Genomic DNA, 25,947 nt, shown 5'->3' with positions numbered 1-25,947 from the left:
GCCAGCTCAAAGAGATTGAATCAATGGTGATGTATGTCAAACTTAGATTGTTGGTTACATTGGGTACATAAATAGAAAAATAGAACAAGAAGTATCACTCAGAGAACCTTTTACATATTTGTCAGAAATATTTTTTACACCAAATTACAGAAAAACATTTAGAAGTTACCTGTCATTGGGAAGAATTGCCATGATAGATCTCTAATAGGGTGAGATAGTTCCTAACACTTCTGGCGCATTGATTTCGTATTCAAAAATTGAGACTTGTACTAAAGAATATAAATTGCCAGAAGAGCAATAAAAAAAATTCCAATGACGTCTCTTCAGTTATGATAACTTATTCACAACCCCCAACTGTAAGCAACTGTAACTTAGTCTCATTAATTCTATAAAATGTTTCCCAAAATTTATAACTGATTCTGTGTTTAGGCACAGATGTAATTTATACACACAGACATTTAGCCTGCCTTGCAAAATAGCTCTTAATCAGAAAGTATCTAATGGTGTTAAATTAAATGAGTACATATACATTGGTATTTCATGTATGATGTAATATTTCGATGAAATGGAATTTTCAGTGAGTGCAGATTGTTTCAAATGTTCCAGTTATTTTTTAAATGTCTATTTTACTAAATCCCTTTATAGCTAGCAGTTTATGGACTTTATATGGTCTTCTATTTGTTAAAATGAACTGGTAGAATAATGATTTAATGATTGTATCAATTTTAACCAGTTGACATATATTTTGATTTTGGTATCGGAGTGGGAATGATTTTATTTCAGATACTTCTGATCACTTGTTCTGAAAATACCTTTTGCTAGTCTTTTAAAAAACATTCCAACTCTGTTACTTTATTGCAGATTAACGGTTTTTGATGTTTTTCTCATAAATTGGAAATATATGATTCTTCATTTTTACTGATTTCGCAGAAGACAGCATGCAAAAACTCTTTTCATTCAACATTGAATTTAAATGTCCACTAAACCAATCTTATCTGGATATAAATTCAAATAACCGCATGTATAGAGATTCAAAGTGCAACCATGACTTTGTGTTCAGCAATTTTACAGCTAAAGAGGTATTCTCACGAAAAGTATAACAAAATAATTTTAGAACTTTTCTGCTGAGAAAACCAGCTTACCAAAAATAAATCTTTCTATTTCAACACAGTCAGCAGAAATAATAATTTAAAAGTAAAATCTCCAAAAGTGGTGAGAGAACCATTTCAGTAAAGGGGCTTGCAGATGTGGATTACCTGACTGAGTTCAAATTTAATAGCATGGAAGGTGTGTATGCATTCAGGTGTTTGAAATTGAACAATATATTCCTACTCTCAGTCATTTGTGGTCATTGTGAGAAGTTAGCCTGGCATATGATGCCCACTAGCTCTAGTGGGCACCTTGCACCAGTCTAATCGACCCTTATTGATCGTGGTTGTAAAGTCAACCTTATAGAAAGCTATCTTAGTGGTAGCATGAACCAGCATTCTTCAGGCTAAGACTTCAGTAGGCGAGTTAAGCAAGTTGTTTTACCATATATTACCCCTTGAATACCAAATGAAAGGACACCACACAAGGTATATATCAAATATATATGTAATTAATCTAAACACAACCCCTCTGTACTCTTTATGAGGTCAGAGGTAAAATTACAATACAAGTCACACAGGTAATATACGATAAGTTGCACAGTATACGCTCTGCCCTAGGGGCCTCACAAACCATATACTAAGAAAGTGGTATGAGTACCACATGAGAGTTAGAAAGCAGGCCTAGGGCCTGTGAAATCGCTATACTAAACAACCAAAGGTTAGGAAGTAGGAGGCCCACGGGAGACTTGTGCAGGTCCTAAACAGAGACGCGGATTACCATTGAATTTCACTGGAAAACGAAGAAGTTGCAAATACGCAATCTAGGGACACTTCCGGATGGACTAGAATGGAACCCATTTAAACTAGGACACTTCGAGAGTCAAGACCCATGAGAGCACTAGAGTACTCGTGTTACCTCACCCAGGGAAGCCGGGGGCATAGGTGTCTTTTTGTGTCGGGTTTCGTCGTTGTTTTCAATGGAGAGCTACAAAGAAGTGCTGCAGGCGACCAGAGGAAAAGTGTCCGTTTAGATCCACGGGTGGATCGGTGATGTGAAGAAACTGAAAGCAGAGGGGACAGAGTCTGGGTCACTAGCCAGTGACCAGGAAGGTACCAGGTAAGTATGGGTTAATTTTGCGAATCAGCGGTTCGCGAATTCGTGCAAAATCGCAAAAAAATCTGTGAATTTGCGGATTTCCCCACGAAATCGTGGATTTATTTGCGATTTTGCACCCCCGCTAGTGTGTGTGAGGGGGGGCAAACAGGAACTGCACGGGGATAGAGCTCGTGAAAGTCAAGGATGCAAAGGTCTCCATCAAGCATCATAGCTAATTTTCGACGGTAGATATGCGGAAAACACATACCTGCCCAGCCTCGACAAAGCGCACATTTTTTTGGGTTGACTAACTTTGCCATCGTGCTGAAGGGCGCCGAGGTCCCTTGAGTGAGCTGTCCATCATAGTGGCTAAAGTGCGGGAAGACGGTGCACACCGATAGTGTGTTTGTGGGGGGGCAAACAGGAGGGGCTTCTATGCGAGTTCACATGCCTCTTCTGTGAAAAAAAAGAACAGGCACAGATCAGAGCAACAGATGAGGAGAAAGAAGCTTGTGGTCACAGGAACTGCATGGGGATAGAGCTCGTGAAAGTCAAGGATGCAAAGGCCTCCATCAAGCATCATAGCTAATTTTCGACGGTAGATATGGGGAGAACACACACCTGCCCAGCCTCGACAAAACACACTTTTTTTTGGGCTGATTAAGGAGTTACTGAATTTGACCTTCAACTCAGGCACCTGCTTTATCTATATCTGTAAGTGCTTCCTGCAGGAGCCTTGTTGTCTACTTGTAACTATTGTCTGACCCTGCTTCGAGGGTCAGAGTAGGGTCAGAGAATAGTTGCAAGTAGGCAAGGAGGCGCCGCTCAGGAAGCACTTACAGGGTTACAGCAGGTGCCCAAGTTGAAGTTAACTTCTTTGTAACCATTTTGTAAATTGTTACAAAGAAATTAGCTTCAACGTGTGTACCTGCTGTAACTCTGTAAGTGCTTCCTGAGCAAAATTCGTCCTGCTTGCGGATTAGCGGATTTTGCCGCGATTTTGCACGATTCACGGATCGCAAAATCACAGAAAATCAGAAAATTCCGTGAGCGGAACGAATTTTCCGCCCATACTTAGTACCAGGAAGGAACCAGGCGATGTTGGGTCCGTGAACATGAAGAAGGTGAGTTTGTCTCTTCAGCGACGAGGTCCAGGAGGCATTGATGATGACCAGGCACTGGATTCAAGCTGTACACCAATGGATCTAGATGACTGCAGTGTCCGTATCCGGATTGGAATAAACAATCCTTGGCAACCGCAACCCATGCAGGATATCAAGATTGGCTCTGTTGTAGACCAGCAAGGTTTGTGGCACTTTTCCTTTTCATCGAAGCTGGAGCAAGCCTGGAGAAACCAGGACAGCAAAGTAAATTCAACATTGCATCTTCAGGGTGCTCACTAGCCAACAGGCAAGGATACAGGAAGGTGTATCAAGCTCAATTGCAAAGGCGGGACCCATGGGACACTCGTTGAGTGTGGGGGCCTGGGCTTCGGTGCAAATGATGCTCGGGGCTTGGGCTTCTCGTACCCCAATGTACAACTTACTGAGGCTTCAGGAAAGGAGTGCAGGTAGGAAAATGCAGGAGGTCTAAGATATCCGGTCCCACGTCTCTCGTGTCTGCCATGGGTCTCAGCTTTGCGGTGAATGTGGATCGGGGTCAAGGAAGTCTGGAAGTCCAATTCTTAAGTCACAGAGTCTCCGGGTTCTGACGGGAGCCTTGAAACTGCAGACTGGCAAAGTTGCTGTTGGTGCCTGTTTGCACAGGGTGGTCACTCCTTGACCACAAGGGAGATGTATTCCATCTTTCAGTCAGAATGGAATGTCGAAGGTCAAAGATATGTCTTTCAAAGATGTCCAGGATAATCTAAAGTCCCAGGGACACAGCTCCTATAATTATACTAAGGATCGGGCTGGATTACCTGACTAGGTCCCTCCTACGGCTGGACCTGAGAAGGGGGCGGTTAAACCCGTTTCCCTATGTCCCTTTTCACACCAGAGCAGGGCTGGAGTGCCCCAGCAACTGGTTTGAACCGGGCTATGCATGGAGCACCTTGTGTGCCCCAGGCAGTGTCTAGATGCATTCACTGAATGCCGCCCTCCCTGCCCCAATACACTAAACCCCTGTCTGGGGAGGTTCCAGCACCTCCCTGGACAGGAAAACTATTGTCTAGGCCTCCCATGCCAGTCAGACTCATGTCTGTGGCAGCAGCATCCATTTTGTGATGCTGAGGCTCAGTTTAACTTTAACCGGGTGAAGCAGTAAGGTACATGTCTTTTCCCTCTAGAAGGGGGGAATGCTACCCCCGCCGCCAGAATTGGCGAGCGGGAAGTATTCCAAAGTGTTTGCCATCTTACACAACATGTTTTGATAAAGCCAAACCAAAGTTAGCATTAACCGCGAGGATTATAATGCACTTAAGAGTATATGGTATGGCTATATCAAAGAACATCTAAAAGGAGATGGTTCCGAAAGCTGCAGAGGGGATCAGCTCATGCTAGGGCAACCTCTCACATAAAACCAAGCACTCTGCCTCCAGGATTGCCGAGGCCTACCATAGGAGTGGCTTATAGGTGCATATGTGTCTATATATAAAGGTAGATATAGATATACTATATCTAAGTAAGGGGTGAATACACCACCTTACCCAGGCTGTGTGAACAGACCTGTGTTGTTAGTCTGGAAGTCAAACCAGGGGTGGCACCATACATGCTGCAGCCCCTGGTAGGCCTAGGGTTCACTTAAGCCCTGGGTACCTATGGTAGACTATAAAGGGACTCACAAGGGTGACCCAGTAGCCAATCTGGTATGTACCTAAAGTACATGGTATCAATTTAAAGAGAGAACAGCTGGGCTGTGGGTCTGATTAGCACGCCCACAGCCACACTAAAGTCAAAAAACCAGAGAATCACAGCAAAATGTGGAAGCAGACCCTACTCTCCTACAGTCATTCACTTATGTCAAAAGATTCACATGTTGGGAAAGCATGAAAATGCACTCCTGACATGATTGTGATCACTTTTGTTTCCAGGAAAGAAGCATAGATCACATATCTTTGTGTATAATTTAATGATGCCTAAAATTTATAAAAACATATAAGATCGTTTTCAATTTAGTTTTTTCTCACATATATTTATGTAAAACGTTTTGGAAATATTGTTTGTGGTTAAACATTATTCTTTTGATTTCTCAAGAAATTCGATTGTCAATGTACAATAATCAGGAACACTACAGGGACTATTTTAGAATACCTCAGAAATCAGTAACTTGCTAAAATATGCATGAACTTCTCTTTTGAAATGACATGAAATCAAATCAATCAATCAATCAATCAATCAATCAATCCGGACATTTGTTAAGCGCGCTACATACCCGTGAGGGTCTCAAGGTGCTGAGGGGGAAGGTGCTGCTACTGATCGAAGGGCCAAGTTTTGAGAAGACGTCTGAAGGCCAGGAGATCTTGGGTCTGTCGTAGGTTGGCGGGGAGGGTGTTGCAGGTCTTGGCAATGAGGTGGGAGGAGGATCTACCACCGGCGGTTGTTCTTCGGATGCGCGGCACTCTGGCGAGGTCAGCAGAACGGAACTTGTGGGTAGGGGCGAAGAAGCTGAGTCGTTTGTTGAGGTACGCTGGGCCGGCATTATGGAGGGCCTTGTGTAAGTGGATGAGGAGTTTGAAGGTTATCCACTTGTTGATGGGGAGCCAGTGCTGGTCTCTGAGGTGGGGTGTGATGTGGCTGCGGCGGGGTATGTCGAGGATCAGTCGTGCCGAGGCGATCTGGATGTGTTGCAGCCATTTCAGGAGCTTGTTTGATGTTCCGCCATAGAGGGCATTTCCGTAGTAAAGCCTGCTGGAGACGAGGGCCTGGGTTACTGTTCTTCTTAATTCGGTGGGGATCCACTTGAAGATCCTGCGGAGCATTCATAGGGTGTTGAAGCAGGATGAGGATACGGCATTGACCTGTTTAGTCATGGAGAGGGTGGAGTCAAGGATGACCCCCAGGTTGCGTGCATGGTCAGTGGGTGTCAGAGCTGTTCCCAGTGATGTCGGCCACCTGGAGTCATCCCATGCTGAGGGGTTGGAGCCGAGGATGAGGACCTCTGTTTTGTCTGAGTTCAGCTTCAGTTGGATGTTCCTTATCCATCGGCGACGGCCTTCATTCCTTCATGGAGGTTGGTTTTGGTGGTGTGAGGGTCTTAGGTAAGGGAGATGATCAGCTTGGAGTCGTTGGCGTAGGAGATGATGTACAGGTCGTGCTGACAGGCGACGGAGGCGAGGGGTACCTTGTATATGTTGAACAGCGTTGGGCTGAGGGAGGAGCCCTGGGGTACGCCGCAGATGATCTTGGTGGCGGTGGAGCTGAAGGGGGGGAGGCAGACGCTCTGTGTTCTGCCTAAGCAGAACTTTGTTTAAAAAACTCCAGTTTGGTGTGTCCTTTCAATCTTAATTGTACAGCATTTTAACTGGGAATGTTATGGAGGATAGATTTCAAAAATTTAAAACCTTAAAGCAGCGGACAAATAACACCTATTCTATCTCTTATTTTGAGAAGGTTTTATGAAATTGTCTCTGCTTCTTGAAGTTGGATTATCCTCAGCAGTTACAGGTATATAGGCAGCTAACACTGGCATTTCAAAACATTTATAATTGTGTTATCACTATTAATAATGGCACATCTATCAAAATATCCATATTTTGCATAGAATATGCTCACCTGTGTATTCAGATAATACACTGTCTTTTCCAAGTACACCATTTCCACCCACAGCAAAGACTTTAAAGGTGTAGAGGTTGCCAGGTATTAAATTTGTAATGGACACATTTTCATACATTGTTGTTACATTTGATTCTGGATTTCCTAAAACTTGCACTAAATAGGAGCTTTTGTTGCCAGTCGGTCGGAGCCAGCTCAAAGAAATTGAATCAATGGTGATGTATGTCGAACTTAGTTTGTTGGTTACATTGGATTCTGAAATAGAAAAACAGAATGTGAAGTATCACTCAGAGAACCTTTTACATATTTGTCAGAAATATTTTTTACACCAGACAAATTACAGAAAAACATGTAGAAGTTACCTGTCATTGAGAAGAATTGCCATGATAGATCTCTAATAGGGTGTGATAGTTCCAAACACTTCTGGCGCATTGATTTTGTATTCAAAAATTGAGACTTGTACTAAAGAATATAAATTCCCAGAAGAGCAATAGAAATATTTCCAATGACATCTCTTCAGTTATGATAACTTATTCATAACCCCCAAATGTGAGCAACTGTAACTTAGTCTCATTAATTCTAGAAAATATTTCCCAAAATGTGTAACTGATTCCTAATTTAGGTACAAATGTAATTTATACATGCCAGACATTTAGCCTGCCTAGCCAAATAGCTCTTAATCAGAAATTATCTAATGTTGTTAAATCAAATGAGTACATATACATTGTTATTTCATGTATGATGTAATATTTCGATGAGATAGAATTTTTCGAATCAGTGAGTGCAGATCGTTTCTAATGCTCTAGTTATTTTTGGAATGTCTATTCTACTAAATCCCTTTATAGCTTGCAGTTTATGCACTTTATATGGCCTTCTATTTGTTCAAATAAACTTTTAGAATAATGAGTTAATGATTATATCCATTTTAACTAGTTTACATATATTTTAATTTTGGCATCGGAGTGGGAATTTTTTGATTTCAGATATTTCAGATCACTTACTCTTAAAATACCTTTTGCTGGTCTTTTAAAAAAATTACAACTCTGTCACTATATAGCAGATTAACTGGTATTGATGTTTTTCTCATAAATTGGAATTATATGATTCTTTATTTTTACTGATTTCGCAGAAGACAGCATGCAATAGCTCTTTTCATTCAACAGGAAGGGACAAAATACTATAGATAAGTTATTACGAATATATTTAATAAACATAGCTGTATTTAAATATTATTCCCACAGAAATCGTTTGTCTTATATCATAATTAGAAGAAAACATGGTATTTGCAGAAGTACCCCAGGTTTATATTTACACATAAAAATGAAACCAGTAAACTGTGTTTTCATTGAATGTAAATGTGCACTAACCCAATCTTATTTGGATTTAAATTCAAATAACCGCATATATGGAGATTCAAAGTGCACCCATGACTTTGTGTTCAGCAATTTTACAGCTAAAGAGGTATTCTCGCGAAAAGTATAATAACAAAATGAGTTTAGAACTTTTCTGCTGAGAAAACCGGCTTACCAAAAATAAATCTTTCTATTTTAACACAGTCAGCAGAAATAATAATTTAAAAGTAAAAACTCCAAAATTGGTGAGGGAACCATTTCAGTTAAGGGGGTTGCAGATGTAGATTACCTGACTGAGTTCAAATATACTAGCATGGAAGGTGTGTATGCATTTATGTGTTTGAAATTGAACAATATATTCCTACTCTCAGTCATTTGTGGTCATTCACTTAGATCAATAGATTCACCTGTTGAGAAAGCATGAAAATGCACTCCTGACATGATTGTGATCACATTAGTTTCCAGGAAAGAAGCTTGAATAATATATCTTTGTGTATAATTCAATGATGCCAAAAATGTATAAAAACATAGAAGATAGCTTTTAATTGAGCTTTTCCACACATATCTTCATGTAAAGCTTTTAATACAGGAAATAATATTCGTGGTTAAACATTATTCTCTTGATTTCTCAAGAAAATCGATTGCTAATGTGCAATAATCAGGCACACTACAGGGACTATTTTACAATACCTGAGAAATCAGTAACTTTCTAAAACATGCATGAACTTCTCTTATGAAATGCCATCAAATAGCTTAAACTAAAAACCTAAGCAGAACTTTCCTTAATAAACTCCTGTTAGGTGTGTCCTGTCAATCTTAGTTGTAGGCCGGGGCGGTAAATTCCGTACCGTTCGCGGAATTTATGGAATTTGGGTAATTTTGCGTTCCGCAGAGATCATGGATTTGCACAAACTTCTGCGTTCCCCGACATTGCGAATTTTTTGGCTTGTTCGCGTTCTTAAAATGCGTGTTCGTGAGATATTTCCCCCCGAGCACGCAGACAGCAATTGCGAACAGCAAAAAAGCATCGCGAACAAGCAATTCAGCATGTTTGCAGAATTTCTGCATGTCCGCAGAGATTTTTTACCGTTTCGCGGAGATTTGCGTAACGCGAGTCCGCAAATTCCGCCCAACCCTAATTAGTTGTACAGAATTTTAACTGTGAATGTTCTTGAGGATAGATTTCAAAAATTGAAAACCTAAAGCAGGAGACACTTAGCAAGTATTTAATCTCTTATTTTGAGAAGGTGATATGGCATTGTCTCTGCTTCTTGAAGTTGGATTACCCTCAGCAGTTACAGGTATATAGGCAGCTAACACTACCATTTAAAAACATTTTAATTTTGTGATTACTATTAATAATGGTACATCTATCAAAATATCCATAGTTTACATAGAAGATGCTCACCTGTGTATTCCGATAATACACTGTCTTTTCCAAGTACACCATTTCCACCCACAGCATAGACTTTAAAGGTGTACAGGTTGCCAGGTATTAAATTTGTGATGGACACATGTTCATAGATTGTTGTTACATTCGATTCTGGATTTCCTAAAACTTGCACTAAATATGAGCTTTTGTTGCCAGTCGGTGGTAGCCAGCTCAAAGAAATTGAATCAATGGTGATGTATGTCAAACTTAGACTGTTGGTTACATTGGGTACTGAAATAGAAAAATAGAACGTGAAGTATCACTCAGAGAACCTTTTACATATTTGTCAGAAATATTTTTTACACCAGACAAATTACAGAAAAACATGTAGAAGTTACATGTCATTGGGAAGAATTGCCATGATAGATCTCTAATAGGGTGAGATAGTTCCTAACACTTCTCGCACGTTGATTTTGGATTCAAAAATTGAGACTTGTACGAAAGAATATAAATTCCCAGAAGAGCAATAGAAATGTTTCCAATGGCATCTCTTCAGTTATGATAACTTATTCATAACCCCCACATGTAAGCAACTGTACCTTAGTCTCATTAATTCTAGAAAATATTTCCCAAAATGTATAACTGATTCTGAATTTAGGTACAGATGTAATTTATACATGCCAGACATTTTGCCTGCCTAGCCAAATAGCTCTTAATCAGAAATTATCTAATGTTGTGAAATCAAATGAGTCCATATACATTGTTATTTCATGTATGATGTAATATTTCGATGAGATGGAATTTTTCGAATCAGTGAGTGCAGATTGTTTCTAATGCTTTGGTTATTTTTGGAATGTCTATTCTACTAAATCCCTTTATAGCTTGCAGTTTATGCACTTTATATGGCCTTCTATTTGTTCAAATGAATTTTTAGAATAATGAGTTAATGATTATATACATTTTAACTAGTTAACATATATTTTGATTTTGGTATCGGAGTGGGAATTATTTTATTTCAGATATTTCAGATCACTTACTCTTAAAATACCTTTTGCTAGTCTTTTAAAAAAAGTACAACTCCGTCACTTTATAGCAGATTAACTGGTATTGATGTTTTTCTCATAAATTGGAATTATATGATTCTTCATTTTTACTGATTTCGCAGAAGACAGCATGCAATAACTCTTTTTATTCAACAGGAAGGGACAAAATACTATAGATAAGTTAATATGAATATATTTAAAATACATAGCTGTATTTAAAAATTATTCCCACAGAAATCCTTTGTCTTATGTCATAATTGGAAGAATACATGGTATTTGCAGAAGTACCCCAGGTTTATATTTACACATAAAAATGAAACCAGTAAACTGTTTTTTCATTGAATGTAAATGTGCACTAACCCAATCTTATTTGGATTTAAATTCAAATAACCGCATATATGGAGATTCAAAGTGCGCCCATGACTTTGTGTTCAGCAATTTTACAGCTAAAGTGGTATTCTCGTGAAAAGTATAATAACAAAATCAGTTTAGAACTTTTCTGCTGAGAAAACCAGCTTACCAAAAATAAATCTTTTGATTTCAACACAGTCAGCAGAAATAATAATTTAAAAGTAAAAACTCCAAAATTGGTGAGGGAACCATTTCAGTAAAAGGGTTGCAGATGTGGATTACCTGACTGAGTTCAAATATACTACCATGGAAGGTGTGTATGCATTTATGTGTTTGATATTGAACAATATATTCCTACTCTCAGTCATTTGTGGTCATTCACTTAGATCAATAGAATCACCTGTTGAGAAAGCATGAAAATGCCCTCCTGACATGATTGTGATCACATTAGTTTCCAGGAAAGAAGCTTGAAAGATATATCTTTGTGTATAATTCAATGATGCCAAAAATGTATAAAAACATAGAAGATAGCTTTGAATTGAGCTTTTCCTCACATATCTTCATGTAAAGCTTTCAATATTGGAAATAATATTCGTGGTTAAACATTATTCTCTTGATTTCTCAAAAAAATCGATTGCTAATGTTCAATAATCAGGCACACTACAGGGACTATTTTAGAATACCTGAGAAATCAGTAACTTTCTAAAACATGCATGAACTTCCCTTTTGAAATGCCATCAAATAGCTTAAACTAAAAACCTAAGCAGAACTTTGCTTAAGAAACTCCAGTTTGGTGTGTCCTGTCAATCTTAGTTGTAGGCCGGGGCCGTAAATTCCGTACCGTTCGCGGAATTTGTGGAATTTGGGTAATGTTGTGTTCCGCGGAGATCTCGGAATTGCACAAAATTCTGCGTTCCCCGACATTGCGTATTTTTTTGCTTGTCCGCGTTCTCAAAATGCGTGTTCGTGAGATATTTCCCCCAGAGCACACAGACAGCAATTGCGAAAAGCAAAAAAGCATCGCGAACAAGCAATTCAGCATGTTTGCAGAATTTTCTGCATGTCCGCAGAAATTTTTTACCGTTTCGCGGAGATTTGCGTAACGCGAGTCCGCGAATTCCGCCCACCCCTAATTAGTTATACTGAATTTTAACTGTGAATGTTCTTGAGGATAGATTTCAAAAATTGAAAACCTAAAGCAGGAGACACTTAGCACCTATTTTATCTCTTATTTTGAGAAGGTGATATGGCATCGTCTCTGCTTCTTGAAGTTGGATTACCCTCAGCAGTTACAGGTATATAGGCAGCTAACACTGGCATTTAAAAACATTTTAATTTTGTGATTACTATTAATAATGGTACATCTATCAAAATATCCGTAGTTTACATAGAAGATGCTCACCTGTGTATTCCGATAATACACTGTCTTTTCCAAGTACACCATTTCCACCCACAGCATAGACTATGAAGGTGTACAGGTTGCCAGGTATTAAATTTGTGATGGACACATTTTCATATATTGTTGTTACATTTGATTCTGGATTTCCTAAAACTTGCACTAAATAGGAGCTTTTTTTTTTTTTTTTTTTTTTTTTTTTTTTTGTCCTCATTCACGCCCTTGGTATCTGAGTAGTAGTGCGTAGAGATAAGTGTACTGTCACAGATAAACTGGTATAGGCATTGGATGTTATGAGGTGGTACGCCCATCAGTACTTCTATATGCTCCCACAGCACCACGTCAAGATAGCCATCAGGGTAGTATGCTGCAGTCAAGTACCCAATCCTATATCGAATCGCCCTATTGGGTATACAGACGTAAAAGAAAATGATTTCCAAACAGCGTAATCATTGGACTTCGGGGAAAAAAAAAAAAAAAAAAAAAAACAAAAAAAACCCCGATCACATACTCAACTATGGCCAATGTAGTAAAGACCAAAAGTTTCTCTTATCTGGATTACCCGATCTTTGTAGGTCCATTTTTGATGTTTGTAGAACTGAAATTCGCCAGTCCTGCAGGGAGGGGGGTAACGGATCTTTCCACTTCTTGCAGATTTCCCGTCTGGCTAACAAGATTCCAAAAAAGAGTAAGTTCTTTGCTGAACCCTGGAATTCTGGTGCAAACCCAAAGATTATAAGAGCGGAGCATGGCCGGACTTGGGAACCTAAAGCGGTAGTGAGTGTAAGACAGACCGCATTCCAAAAAGAAAGTAGCAAAGGGCAATCATAAAACATGTGTAGATCAGAAGCCGCCACCAGACCACATTTAGGGCATGCCACTGCTGAATTGTTTGGGAACTTTGAGAGCCTCTCGGGCGAGTAATACGCCCTATGTAGGGTAAAAAGGTGGTTTCGGCGTAACCAAGATGGTTTCACTATATTCCACAAGATCTTAAGGGACTCAAACCACAGGTTCTCCACATTTTGATTTGGGACGTGTGCGGCCCACAATGTGTTGGGCAAATGAAACTCACCATCAACCTCCTCCAGTAGTAGGTTGTACCAGAATGACACCTCTTTCTTTGGTATAGGCTTGTCAATTAAGAGGGAGACCATGTTGCTATTACCCCCTAACTGAAATCTACCCTTAGCAGAAACCTGTGAGTGTGCCCAGCTACGTATTTGCAGGTATTTAAACCTGGAGAGCCCTGGCCCTATCCTAGAGAATAACACCTCCCATGGGAGTAATCTACCCTCCACAAAGAGGTCCCCCCACTCCTGCAATCCTGCCTCTCTCAGAGGTGCTGCGAGACCATCCAAAAGCCAACTCGGGGACCCGGGTGAGTTCCAGAGTGGAGATCTACCAGAGAAATAATCAAGTTTTATGGAGCGCCTAAGTTTCGACCATGTTTTAGATATATCTCGCAAAACCTTCAATTTTATTTTCTTAAAAAACTTGGGGTCTCCAAACTTAAACAAGAATGCATGCTCAGCTATTTTTTCCCCTCTAAGCAATGCTGCAAACATATACCCACAGGCAGAGTTAATGGGTGATTTTAACAACATCCTGGCGTGTGAGAATTGAAAAGCCCACGCATATAGCTGGATATCAGGGGCCGCCAAACCACCCTTTTCCCTACGGCGCCTTAGTTTCTTCCAAGCTATTCTAGGGATGTGATCATTCCAAATAAAAGAACTTATATCACTTTGAAGTTTGGCTATCATAGAGGGTTCAAAAAAAAGAGGGATGGTATTAAACAAAAAAGTAACTTTAGGGAGAATAGACATTTTAATTAAGTTGACTCTGCCCAATAGTGATAAAGGAAGCGAAGACCATGATTTCATCAATCTGCGACACTCCTTAGCAGTAGACGAAAAATTTGATGGAACTATTTCGTTTATATCATTATATATATTTAGGCCCAGGTAGCGTAAAACAGAACTTAACTGAACCCCTGCCACAGGCTCAGGGTCGTTCCAGACCATGATGTCCGTCTTCGAGGCATTGATTTCATAACCAGACACGTTACCATAATCCTGGGCCAAAGCAATTATAGCTGGAAAAGCCGAGCGCAGTTCAGAGGTAAAAACAAGGACATCATCCGCATACAGGGATACCTTCTTCTCCCATCCCTCGAAGCTAAAGGGCTTGATGTTACAGTCGTCACGTAGCCGCTGAGCGAAAGGCTCAATATATAGGTCGAATAGGAGGGGAGAAAGAGGGCAACCCTGGCGGGTCCCCCGCGTGATGTTAAATGGGTTAGTTAATTCACCATTGACTAACAAAGAGGCAGATGGATTTTGATACAAAAGTCTCACTGCACGCCTAAATTTTTCGCCGATATTAAATTTTCCCAAGACTTCCGATTGGTATATCCAGTTGACCCTATCGAAAGCCTTGGTGGCGTCTAGAGTGAGAACAGCCAGTGGAAGGGATTTTGCAGAAGCCATATCAATTGCTCCTATGAGATCATAGGTCAACTCATAGAGCTGGCGTCCCTTTACAAACCCCTTTTGATCTGAGTGCAGGATACTTGCAGCAACTGCCCCCAACCTATTTGCTAACACTGATGCAAAGATTTTGTAATCAGAGTTCAGGATAGAGATTGGTCTATATGACCCACTACAAGTTGCCGGTTTTCCTGGTTTCAGTATCAATGTTATTGAAGCACTGCTCCAAGAAATAGGAGGGAGCATTCCATCTTGGAGGATATCATTAAACAACTCGGTAAGGAAAGGGAGGATTGTTAAATTCAAAACCTTATAAATTTCTGATGGCAAGCCGTCTGGGCCGGATGCCCTTCCCTTTTTACTATTAATAATTGCCAATCTCACTTCTTCCTGGGAGATTGGATCATCTAAAACAACACGTTGTTCTAATGTGAGTGTAGGAAGAGAGACTCCCGTCAACCAACCTTCAACTTGTTCGATTTCAATTTTTTTGTCCTCACGGTATATTTCACTAAAAAATTCCCAGAGAACCCCCCTGATTTCTTCATCAGTAGAGTATGTTATGCCATTGGAGATAATTGAATAGATATTATTTCTGACCTGCTCGGTCTTTGTTTTCCAGGCTAGTAACTTTCCAGCCCCCTCACCATACTCAAAATGAGCCAACTTACCTGCCTCCCATCTCTCTAGAACCCGAGCGTTCAGAACTGAGCCCAATTCCCCTTTTAGAGTAACTACTTTATTTTGCCACTCCTGTACTTTGGTCATAGGGGCATCCGGGTGCATGACTATTTCTGTCTGGACTCTGGCCATTTCCATTTCTAAGGAAGTCACAGCTTCTCTATAGATCTTATTCTTATGTGTAACTTTATTTATTATAAGGCCCCTTAAGAAGGCCTTTAGTGAATCCCATACACTTCCGGGAGAAGCTGTTCCAACATTATCCTCCAGGTAATGCTGCACCTCCACATTGAGGGCATTGATAACATCCAACGAGGAGAGCAATGAACGATCAAATGACCAGTTTCTCATACGACTCTTAGGAAACCCCTCCAGTTCTAAATAGATGGCTGCGTGATCTGATAAATGAAAAGGTAGGTGAGAAACTGATGTCACCAAATTAACCAAAGATTGACTTATCAAAATAAAATCAATTCTTGACTGGTGGTGGTATCTATAATTACGAAAAGTAACACCTCTTTGTTGTCCATGCAAGGATCTCCAAATATCATTGTACCCTAGTTGCTTCATGCTATCCTGCAAAAAAGACCTGGTTTTAGATAGAGGCCTAGCTCGGTTAGAAGGGGACTTATCCAATAGGGGATCTAAAACTATGTTAAAATCTCCTGCAAGAATAACCGGCTCAGGGAATGTATACAGGTGGGAAAAAAGGGTCTTCAAGACTGACGGGTCGTCCTGATTTGGACCATAATATCCTATAATAGTGATTGGGGACCCTGCTATGATCACTGATACAATTACCCACCTTCCACAAGGATCAACCAGTTTAGAAATCAACCTAGCTTTTATAGATTTTTTAAAGATTATTGCCACACCTCTAATATGTACAGACTGCGACGTCGTTATATATAGATCGATCCACCTATTCTTTTTGACCAACAGATCCATTTCAGGTTCATCAAGATGGGTTTCCTGGAGTACTATAATCTGCGCATCAGCGTCTCGAAGGTACTGCATTATGTTATCTTTTCTGGGATTAACACGCAGTCCATTAGTGTTCCAGGAAAGAATGGCTAGTTTACTCATTATAATGAGCAAACCACATCAAGACTTTTACCATCAAGAGCAAAAGATTAGTATCTATAACGGCACAACAGGGTTCATCTATTACATACCACCAGGGTAAGAAAAAAACAATTATATAATCTACAGACAGCACCCACAAACTCAACAAGAGATTAGTGCGAAAAAGAGGACGTTTTATAAATTTTTTCCTTGACACCCCCACCCCTCCCCCCCTGTGCCCCAAGCTCCCCCCCCACCCTCCCTGGGGAACCCTTGCTCTATCTATCTGGAGCAACCAGAAGATAGCGCCCCATCCTGGGTCCCCGCCCTACCCGTGAATATGTACAGCCAAGACTTTCAAACCTATTCTTTATGCCTTATATGCCTTGTCGCTATACTGAAAATGTTAGTTTATGTTCCACACTTTTTTTTTTTTTTTTGTATATATTTATGTGTATTTGTATATGTGCTTATGTGTGTGTGTTTTTTTTTTTTTTCCCCAAATTTAAGTTAGCATCATCTTCGGAACCAAATCAGATTACAGAAAAGATTTCCTGTCTGGACTCACCTACTTGGCTACCATATTAAATAACCAGCTCTCTTAACCTGATGCTCCTTTATCTTTGCCCATGGTTAGTAATAGCTCATCCGCAGCCTGAACTGACCTTATATTATGCATGCTGTTTTTATACATTACTCTCAGTGTCGCTGGGAAAATTAGTTGAGCAACAGCCCCGTAGCTTCTAAAGGCCTCAAGCCTCCTCCCAAACTCCCACTGCTTGTCAAGTGTGACCCTTGACAGGTCAGATCGAATCTGAAAATTAAATCCCTTACCACTCACAGATTTCTGCTTTAGGGCCAAGTTGAGAATAGTCTCCTTAAGTGAGTAAGTATGGAAATTGACCAATACTTTTCGCGGTTTAGTCCTTTGGGGGTTCTTCTTGAAAGGCTCTCTATGGATGCGTTGGATGTCTAGAGCTAATTCTTCAACAGACTGATCCAGGCGTAATGCATCTTTCAACAATGAGATGACAAATTGTTTAATATCTGAGCCTTCCTTGTCCTCCGGAATATTTAAGATGCGAAGATTGTTTCGTCGGGCATTGTTCTCGAGAATCTCCATCCTCTCTGCCATAGCTTGATCTTCTTTCCTAAGCGTTGTAATGTCCACTTTAGCTTGCTCTAAATGTATGGACAGACCTGTTACCCTGTCCTCTATTGACTCTGTTCTTAAAGTAAGATCACTTAGTTTCTTGTCCAGAGTCTCACAAAAACACCTAATGTCAGCCTGGTTGGCTGCAGAGGTCTCAAACCCTTTTTTTATATCAGCAGACAAAGTAGCGAACATGCCCTGTATGGAGGTCTGCAGGGAAGTGGTCATAGATGCATTATCGCAATTGGCTGATAAAGCACTAGCACTAAAAGAAGGAGCCAGTACCCTACCTTGTGTGCTATCTTGTGTGCTACACCCTTGCGTTGGAGCATCCGAGAGACCTGCAACCAAAGATGGAGGAGCCAACAGAAGTGGCGGGGCCAATGGTGGAGCCAAAACCAAGGCTAGGGGTGGGGGATGACCGGATGTACCAGAGGGACCCAAGGTTTTCAGCACAGGGACCAAACTCACAGGATCTTCAGTGGGGGTAAGGGTGTCAACCTGCTCCGCCCCTCTACCTCTATCCAAGTCTACTTCAACACCGGCTTCAGCTTCCATATTAGCATCTGGAGTTTCCGCCGCCATAGCAATTGAATCGTTGTTATTGTGCGTTACTCCAATATTCACTGCCACATCGGGACCCACACCCTCTAAAACAGTTCTCGCTGGGCAGTGCGGGGAGGAAGGTTTATCTGATAAAAATAGCACTTGAGGAATCACCTTGAAATACGACCTAAGTGATGGAGTTATCCTAGACTCTGTATAAGTGGGGCTAGTCGATTTACGTCTAGAGCTCGACTCTTTAGGCCCTTTAATTGTTTTACACGTATATGCGCGCTTAGCCTTAACCTGCCCTGTTAAGTAGGAGGAAAGTTTCTTTTTTACATTATCCGCATTGCCAACCCCAGCAGCGACTACAGGCTTTACCCCTTCTGAGCCAGAGGCAGGAATTGGGCCAAGGCAACTAGAAAGGGAAGGTATAGTATTTGTATTTGTATTTGTAATATTTTGAGGCTGTAATCCCTTGGTATTCTTTTTCCTTTTTTTCGAATCTCTTTTTGTCCCCTTTCGTTTGTCTTCCCTCAAGTGGGGTGACCCTCCTGCATCCGGCCTGAGTGAGACACCAGCTAAATCACCAGCTGAAAATGTGGCAAAGGACTCACCTCGAGTAGTAACCCCCCCGACTGGCACTGATCTCTCACCACCTTTGGCGTCTTCTCCAGAATCAGCAGGCAATTCTCCCTCCTCCGGTGTCTCCTCTGACACCTCAGCTATTGTGCCTGCCTCAACTGCAGGACCTCCAGCGGCCCCACGTCCTCCCGGGAGAAAGAAACGGATCTTACGGCCTCTTCGCAGCTCCAGGGCGGCGCGACTCCAAACCGGCAGGCCAGACCCCGGTAGAATCGAGGACACAGGTGAGCTCCAGCTCCGTCTCTGGCCGAGGCCCTTCTGCCGCGATGCCGAGCACACGCCCACAGCAGCAGGGAGCACCGGCGAAGAGCACACCAAAAGAGACGCCCCTTCCAAACACATGGGGTCAAAACTGTAAAGAGAAACGGCCGAAAATGCCGAAAACACTCTATAGTTGCAAGGCATTCAGGTTTTAGAGATCTACGCGATATTATTGCACACAAGGCATTTGGAGTAAGAGGCTAGCCGTGTTCCACTAATCAGCACGCAGACGGGAACCCAGAAGCAGAGCACCACGGCAGCTCAGCCGGCTGCCGCCATGTTCCCTCCTCAAATAGGAGCTTTTGTTGCCAGTCGGTGGTAGCCAGCTCAAAGAAATTGAATCAATGGTGATGTATGTCAAACTTAGACTGTTGGTTACATTGGGCACTGAAATAGAAAAATAGAACGTGAAGTATCACTCAGAGAACCTTTTACATATTTGTCAGAAATATTTTGTACACCAGACAAATTACAGAAAAACATGTAGAAGTTACCTGTCATTGAGAAGAATTGCCATGATAGATCTCTAATAGGGTGAGATAGTTCCTAATACTTCTGGAACATTGATTTTGTATTCAAAAATTGAGACTTGTACTAAAGAATATAAATTCCCAGAAGAGCAATTGAAATGTTTCCAATGACATCTCTTCAGTTTTGATAACTTATTCATAACCCCCACATGTACGCAACTGTAACTTAGTCTCATTAATTCTAGAAAATATTTCCCAAAATGTATAACTGATTCTGAATTAAGGTACAGATGTAATTTATACATGCCAGACATTTAGCCTGCCTAGCCAAATAGCTCTTAATCAGAAATTATCTAATGTTGTGAAATCAAATGAGTCCATATACATTGTTATTTCATGTATGATGTAATATTTCGATGAGATGGAATTTTTCGAATCAGTGAGTGCAGATTGTTTCTAATGCTCTGGTTATTTTTGGAATGTCTATTCTACTAAATCCCTTTACAGCTTGCAGTTTATGCACTTTATATGGCCTTCTATTTGTTCAAATGAACTTTTAGAATAATGAGTTAATGATTATATCCATTTTAACTAGTTTACATATATTTTCATTTTGGCATCGGAGTGGGAATTATTCGATTTCAGATATTTCAGATCACTTACTCTTAAAATACATTTTGCTGGTCTTTTAAAAAAATTACAACTCTGCCACTATATAGCAGATTAACTGGTATTGATGTTTTTCTCATAAATTGGAATTATATGATTCTTCATTTTTACTGATTTCACAGAAGACAGAATGCAATAGCTCTTTTCATTCAACAGGAAGGGACCAAATACTATAGATAAGTTATTACAAATATATTTAAAATACATAGCTGTATTTAAATAATATTCCCACAGAAATCCTTTGTCTTATGTCATAATTAGAAGAATACATGGTATTTGCAGAAGTACCCCAGGTTTATATTAACACATAAAAATGAAACCAGTAAACTGTGTTTTCATTGAATGTAAATGTGCACTAACCCAATCTTATTTGGATTTAAATTCAAATAACCGCATATTTGGAGATTCAAAGTGCACCCATGACTTTGTGTTCAGCAATTTTACAGCTAAAGAGGTATTCTCGCGAAAAGTATAATAACAAAATCAGTTTAGAACTTTTCTGCTGAGAAAACCAGCTTACCAAAAATAAATCTTTCTATTTCAACACAGTCAGCAGAAATAATAATTTAAAAGTAAAAACTCCAAAATTGGTGAGGGAACCATTTCAATAAAGGGGGTTGCAGATGTGGATTACCTGACTGAGTTCAAATATACTAGCATGGAAGGTGTGTATGCATTTATGTGTTTGAAATTGAACAATATATTCCTACTCTCAGTCATTTGTGGTCATTCACTTAGATCAATAGATTCACCTGTTGAGAAAGCATGAAAATGCACTCCTGACATGATTGTGATCACATTAGTTTCCAGGAAAGAAGCTTGAATAACATATCTTTGTGTATAATTCAATGATGCCAAAAATGTATAAAAACATAGAAGATAGCTTTTAATTGAGCTTTTCCTCACATATCTTCATGTAAAACTTTCAATATTGGAAATAATATTCATGGTTAAACATTATTCTCTTGATTTCTCAAGAAAATCGATTGCTAATGTGCAATAATCAGGCACACTACAGGGACTATTTTAGAATACCTGAGAAATCAGTAACTTTCTAAAACATGCATGAACTTCCCTTTTGAAATGCCGTCAAATAGCTTAAACTAAAAACCTAAGCATTACTTTGCTTAAGAAACTCCAGTTTGGTGTGTCCTGTCAATCTTAGTTGTAGGCCGGGGCCGTAAATTCCGTACTGTTCGCGGAATTTGTGGAATTTGGGTAATTTTGCGTTCCGCGGAGATCACGGAATTGCACAAAATTCTGCGTTCCCCGACATTGCGAATTTTTTTGCTTGTTCCCATTCTCAAAATGCGTGTTCGCGAGATATTTCCCCCCGAGCACGCAAACAGCAATAGCGAACAGCAAAAAAGCATCGCGAACAAGCAATTCAGCATGTTTGCAGAATTTCTGCATGTCCGCAGTGATTTTTTACAGTTTCGCGGAGATTTGCGTAACGCGAGTCCGCGAATTCCGCCCACCCCTAATTAGTTGTACAGAATTTTAACTGTGAATGTTCTTGAGGATAGATTTCAAAAATTGAAAACCTAAAGCAGGAGACACTTAGCACCTATTTTATCTCTTATTTTGAGAAGGTGATATGGCATTGTCTCTGCTTCTTGAAGTTGGATTACCCTCAGCAGTTACAGGTATATAGGCAGCTAACACTGGCATTTAAAAACATTTTAATTTTGTGATTACTATTAATAATGGTACATCTATCAAAATATCCATAGTTTACATAGAAGATGCTCACCTGTGTATTCCGATAATACACTGTCTTTTCCAAGTACACCATTTCCACCCACAGCATAGACTTTGAAGGTGTACAGGTTGCCAGGTATTAAATTTGTGATGGACACATTTTCATATATTGTTGTTACATTTGATTCTGGATTTCCTAAAACTTGCACTAAATAGGAGCTTTTGTTGCCAGTCGGTGGTAGCCAGCTCAAAGAAATTGAATCAATAGTGATGTATGTCAAACTTAGACTGTTGGTTACATTGGGTACTGAAATAGAAAAATAGAACGTGAAGTATCACTCAGAGAACCTTTTACATATTTGTCAGAAATACTTTTTTACACCAGACAAATTACAGAAAAACATGTAGAAGTTACCTGTCATTGGGAAGTATTGCCATGATAGATCTCTAATAGGGTGAGATAGTTCCTAACACTTCTGGCACATTGATTTTGTATTCAAAAATTGAGACTTGTACTAAAGAATATAAATTCCCAGAAGAGCAATAGAAATGTTTCCATTGACATCTCTTCAGTTATGATAACTTATTCATAACCCCCACATGTAAGCAACTGTAACTTAGTCTCATTAATTCTAAAAAATATTTCGCAAAATGTATAACTGATTCTGAATTTAGGTACAGATGTAATTTATACATGCCATACATTTAGCCTGCCTAGCCAAAAAGCTCTTAATCAGAAATTATCTAATGTTGTGAAATCAAATGAGTACATATACATTGTTATTTCATGTATGATGTAATATTTCGATGAGATGGAATTTTTCGAATCAGTGAGTGCAGATTGTTTCTAATGCTCTAATTATTTTTGGAATGTCTATTCTACTAAATCCCTTTACAGCTTGCAGTTTATGCACTTTATATGGCCTTCTATTTGTTCAAATGAACTTTTAGAATAATGAGTTAATGATTATATCCATTTTAACTAGTTTACATATATTTTGATTTTGGCATCGGAGTGGGAATTATTTGATTTCAGATATTTCAGATCACTTACTCTTAAAATACCTTTTGCTGGTCTTTTAAAAAAATTACAACTCTGTCACTATATAGCAGATTAACTGGTATTGATGTTTTTCTCATTAATTGGAATTATATGATTCTTCATTTTTACTGATTTCGCAGAAGACAGAATGCAATAGCTCTTTTCATTCAACAGGAAGGGACAACATACTATAGATAAGTTATTACAAATATATTTAAAATACATAGCTGTATTTAAATATTATTCCCACAGAAATCCTTTGTCTTATGTCATAATTAGAAGAATACATGTTATTTGCAGAAATACCCCAGGTTTATATTAACACATAAAAATGAAACCAGTAAACTGTGTTTTCATTGAATGTAAATGTGCACTAACCCAATCTTATTTGGATTTAAATTCAAATAACCGCATATATGGAGATTCAAAGTGCACCCATGACTTTGTGTTCAGCAATTTTACAGCTAAAGAGGTATTCTCGCGAAAAGTATAATAACAAAATCAGTTTAGAACTTTTCTGCTGAGAAAACCAGCTTACCAAAAATAAATCTTTCTATTTCAACACAGTCAGCAGAAATAATAATTTAAAAGTAGAAACTCCAAAATTGGTGAGGGAACCATTTCAGTAAAGGGGGTTGCAGATGTGGATTACCTGACTGAGTTCAAATATACTAGCATGGAAGGTGTGTATGCATTTATGTGTTTGAAATTGAACAATATATTCCTACTCTCTGTCATTTGTGGTCATTCACTTTGATCAATAGATTAACCTGTTGAGAAAGCATGAAAATGCACTCCTGACATGATTGTGATCCTATTAGTTTCCAGGAAAGAAGCTTGAATAACTTATCTTTGTGTATAATTCAATGATGCCAAAAATGTATAAAAACATAGAAGATAGCTTTTAATTGAGCTTTTCCTCACATATCTTCATGTAAAACTTTCAACATTGGAAATAATATTCGTGGTTAAACATTATTCTCTTGATTTCTCAAGAAAATCGATTGCTAATATGCAATAATTAGGCACACTACAGGGACTATTTTAGAATACCTGAGAAATCAGTAACTTTCTTAAACATGCATGAACTTCCCCTTTGAAATGCCATCAAATAGCTTAAACTAAAAACCTAAGCAGAACTTTGCTTAAGAAACTCCAGTTTGGTGTGTCCTGTCAATCTTAGTTGTAGGCCGGGGCGGTAAATTCCGTACCGTTCGCGGCATTTGTGGAATTTGGGTAATGTTGCGTTCCGCAGAGATCACGGAATTGCACAAAATTCTGCGTTCCCCGACATTGGGAACTTTTTTGCTTGTTCGGGTTCTCAAAATGCGTGTTCACGAGATATTTCCCCCCGAGTGCGCAGATAGCAATTGCGAACAGCAAAAAAGCATAGCGAACAAGCAATTCAGCATGTTTGCAGAATTTCTGCATGTCCGCAGAGATTTTTTACCGTTTCGCTGAGATTTGCGTAACGCGGGTCCGCGAATCCCGCCCACCCCTAATTAGTTGTACAGAATTTTACCTGTGAATGTTCTTGAGGATAGATTTCAAAAATTGAAAACCTAAAGCAGGAGACACTTAGCACCTATTTTATCTCTTATTTTGAGAAGGTGATATGGCATTGTCTCTGCTTCTTGAAGTTGGATTACCCTCAGCAGTTACAGGTATATAGGCAGCTAACACTGGCATTTAAAAACATTTTAATTTTGTGATTACTATTAATAATGGTACATCTATCAAAATATCCATAGTTTACATAGAAGATGCTCACCTGTGTATTCCGATAATACACTGTCTTTTCCAAGTACACCATTTCCACCCACAGCATAGACTTTGAAGGTGTACAGGTTGCCAGGTATTAAATCTGTGATGGACACATTTTCATATATTGTTGTTACATTTGATTCTGGATTTCCTAAAACTTGCACTAAATAGGAGCTTTTGTTGCCAGTCGGTGGTAGCCAGCTCAAAGAAATTGAATCAATAGTGATGTATGTCAAACTTAGACTGTTGGTTACATTGGGTACTGAAATAGAAAAATAGAACGTGAAGTATCATTCAGAGAACCTTTTACATATTTGTCAGAAATACTTTTTTACACCAGAAAAATTACAGAAAAACATGTAGAAGTTACCTGTCATTGGGAAGTATTGCCATGATAGATCTCTAATAGGGTGAGATAGTTCCTAACAATTCTGGCACATTGATTTTTTATTCAAAAATTGAGACTTGTACTAAAGAATATAAATTCTCAGAAGAGCAATAGAAATGTTTCCATTGACATGTCTTCAGTTATGATAACTTATTCATAACCCCCACATGTAAGCAACTGTAACTTAGTCTCATTAATTCTAGAAAATATTTCCCAAAATGTATAACTGATTCTGAGTTTAGGTACAGATGTAATTTATACATGCCAGACATTTAGCCTGCCTATCCAAATAGCTCTTAAACAGAAAGTATCTAATGTTGTGAAATCAAATGAGTATATATACATTGTTATTTCATGTATGATGTAATATTTCGATGAGATGGAATTTTTTGAATCAGTGAGTGCAGATTGTTTCTAATGCTCTAGTTATTTTTGGAATGTCTATTCTACTAAATCCCTTTATAGCTTGCAGTTTATGCACTTTATATGGCCTTCTATGTGTTCAAATGAACTTTTAGAATAATGAGTTAATGATTATATCCATTTTAACAAGTTTACATATATTTTGATTTTGGTATCGGAGTGGGAAATATTTGATTTCAGATATTTCAGATCACTTACTCTGAAAATACCTTTTGCTATTCTTTTAAAAAAATT

The sequence above is a fragment of the Lissotriton vulgaris genome, chromosome 11, assembly GCF_964263255.1.
Source record: "Lissotriton vulgaris chromosome 11, aLisVul1.2, whole genome shotgun sequence".
Taxonomy (NCBI): Eukaryota; Metazoa; Chordata; class Amphibia; order Caudata; family Salamandridae; genus Lissotriton; species Lissotriton vulgaris.
This window is presented reverse-complemented; position numbering follows the sequence as displayed.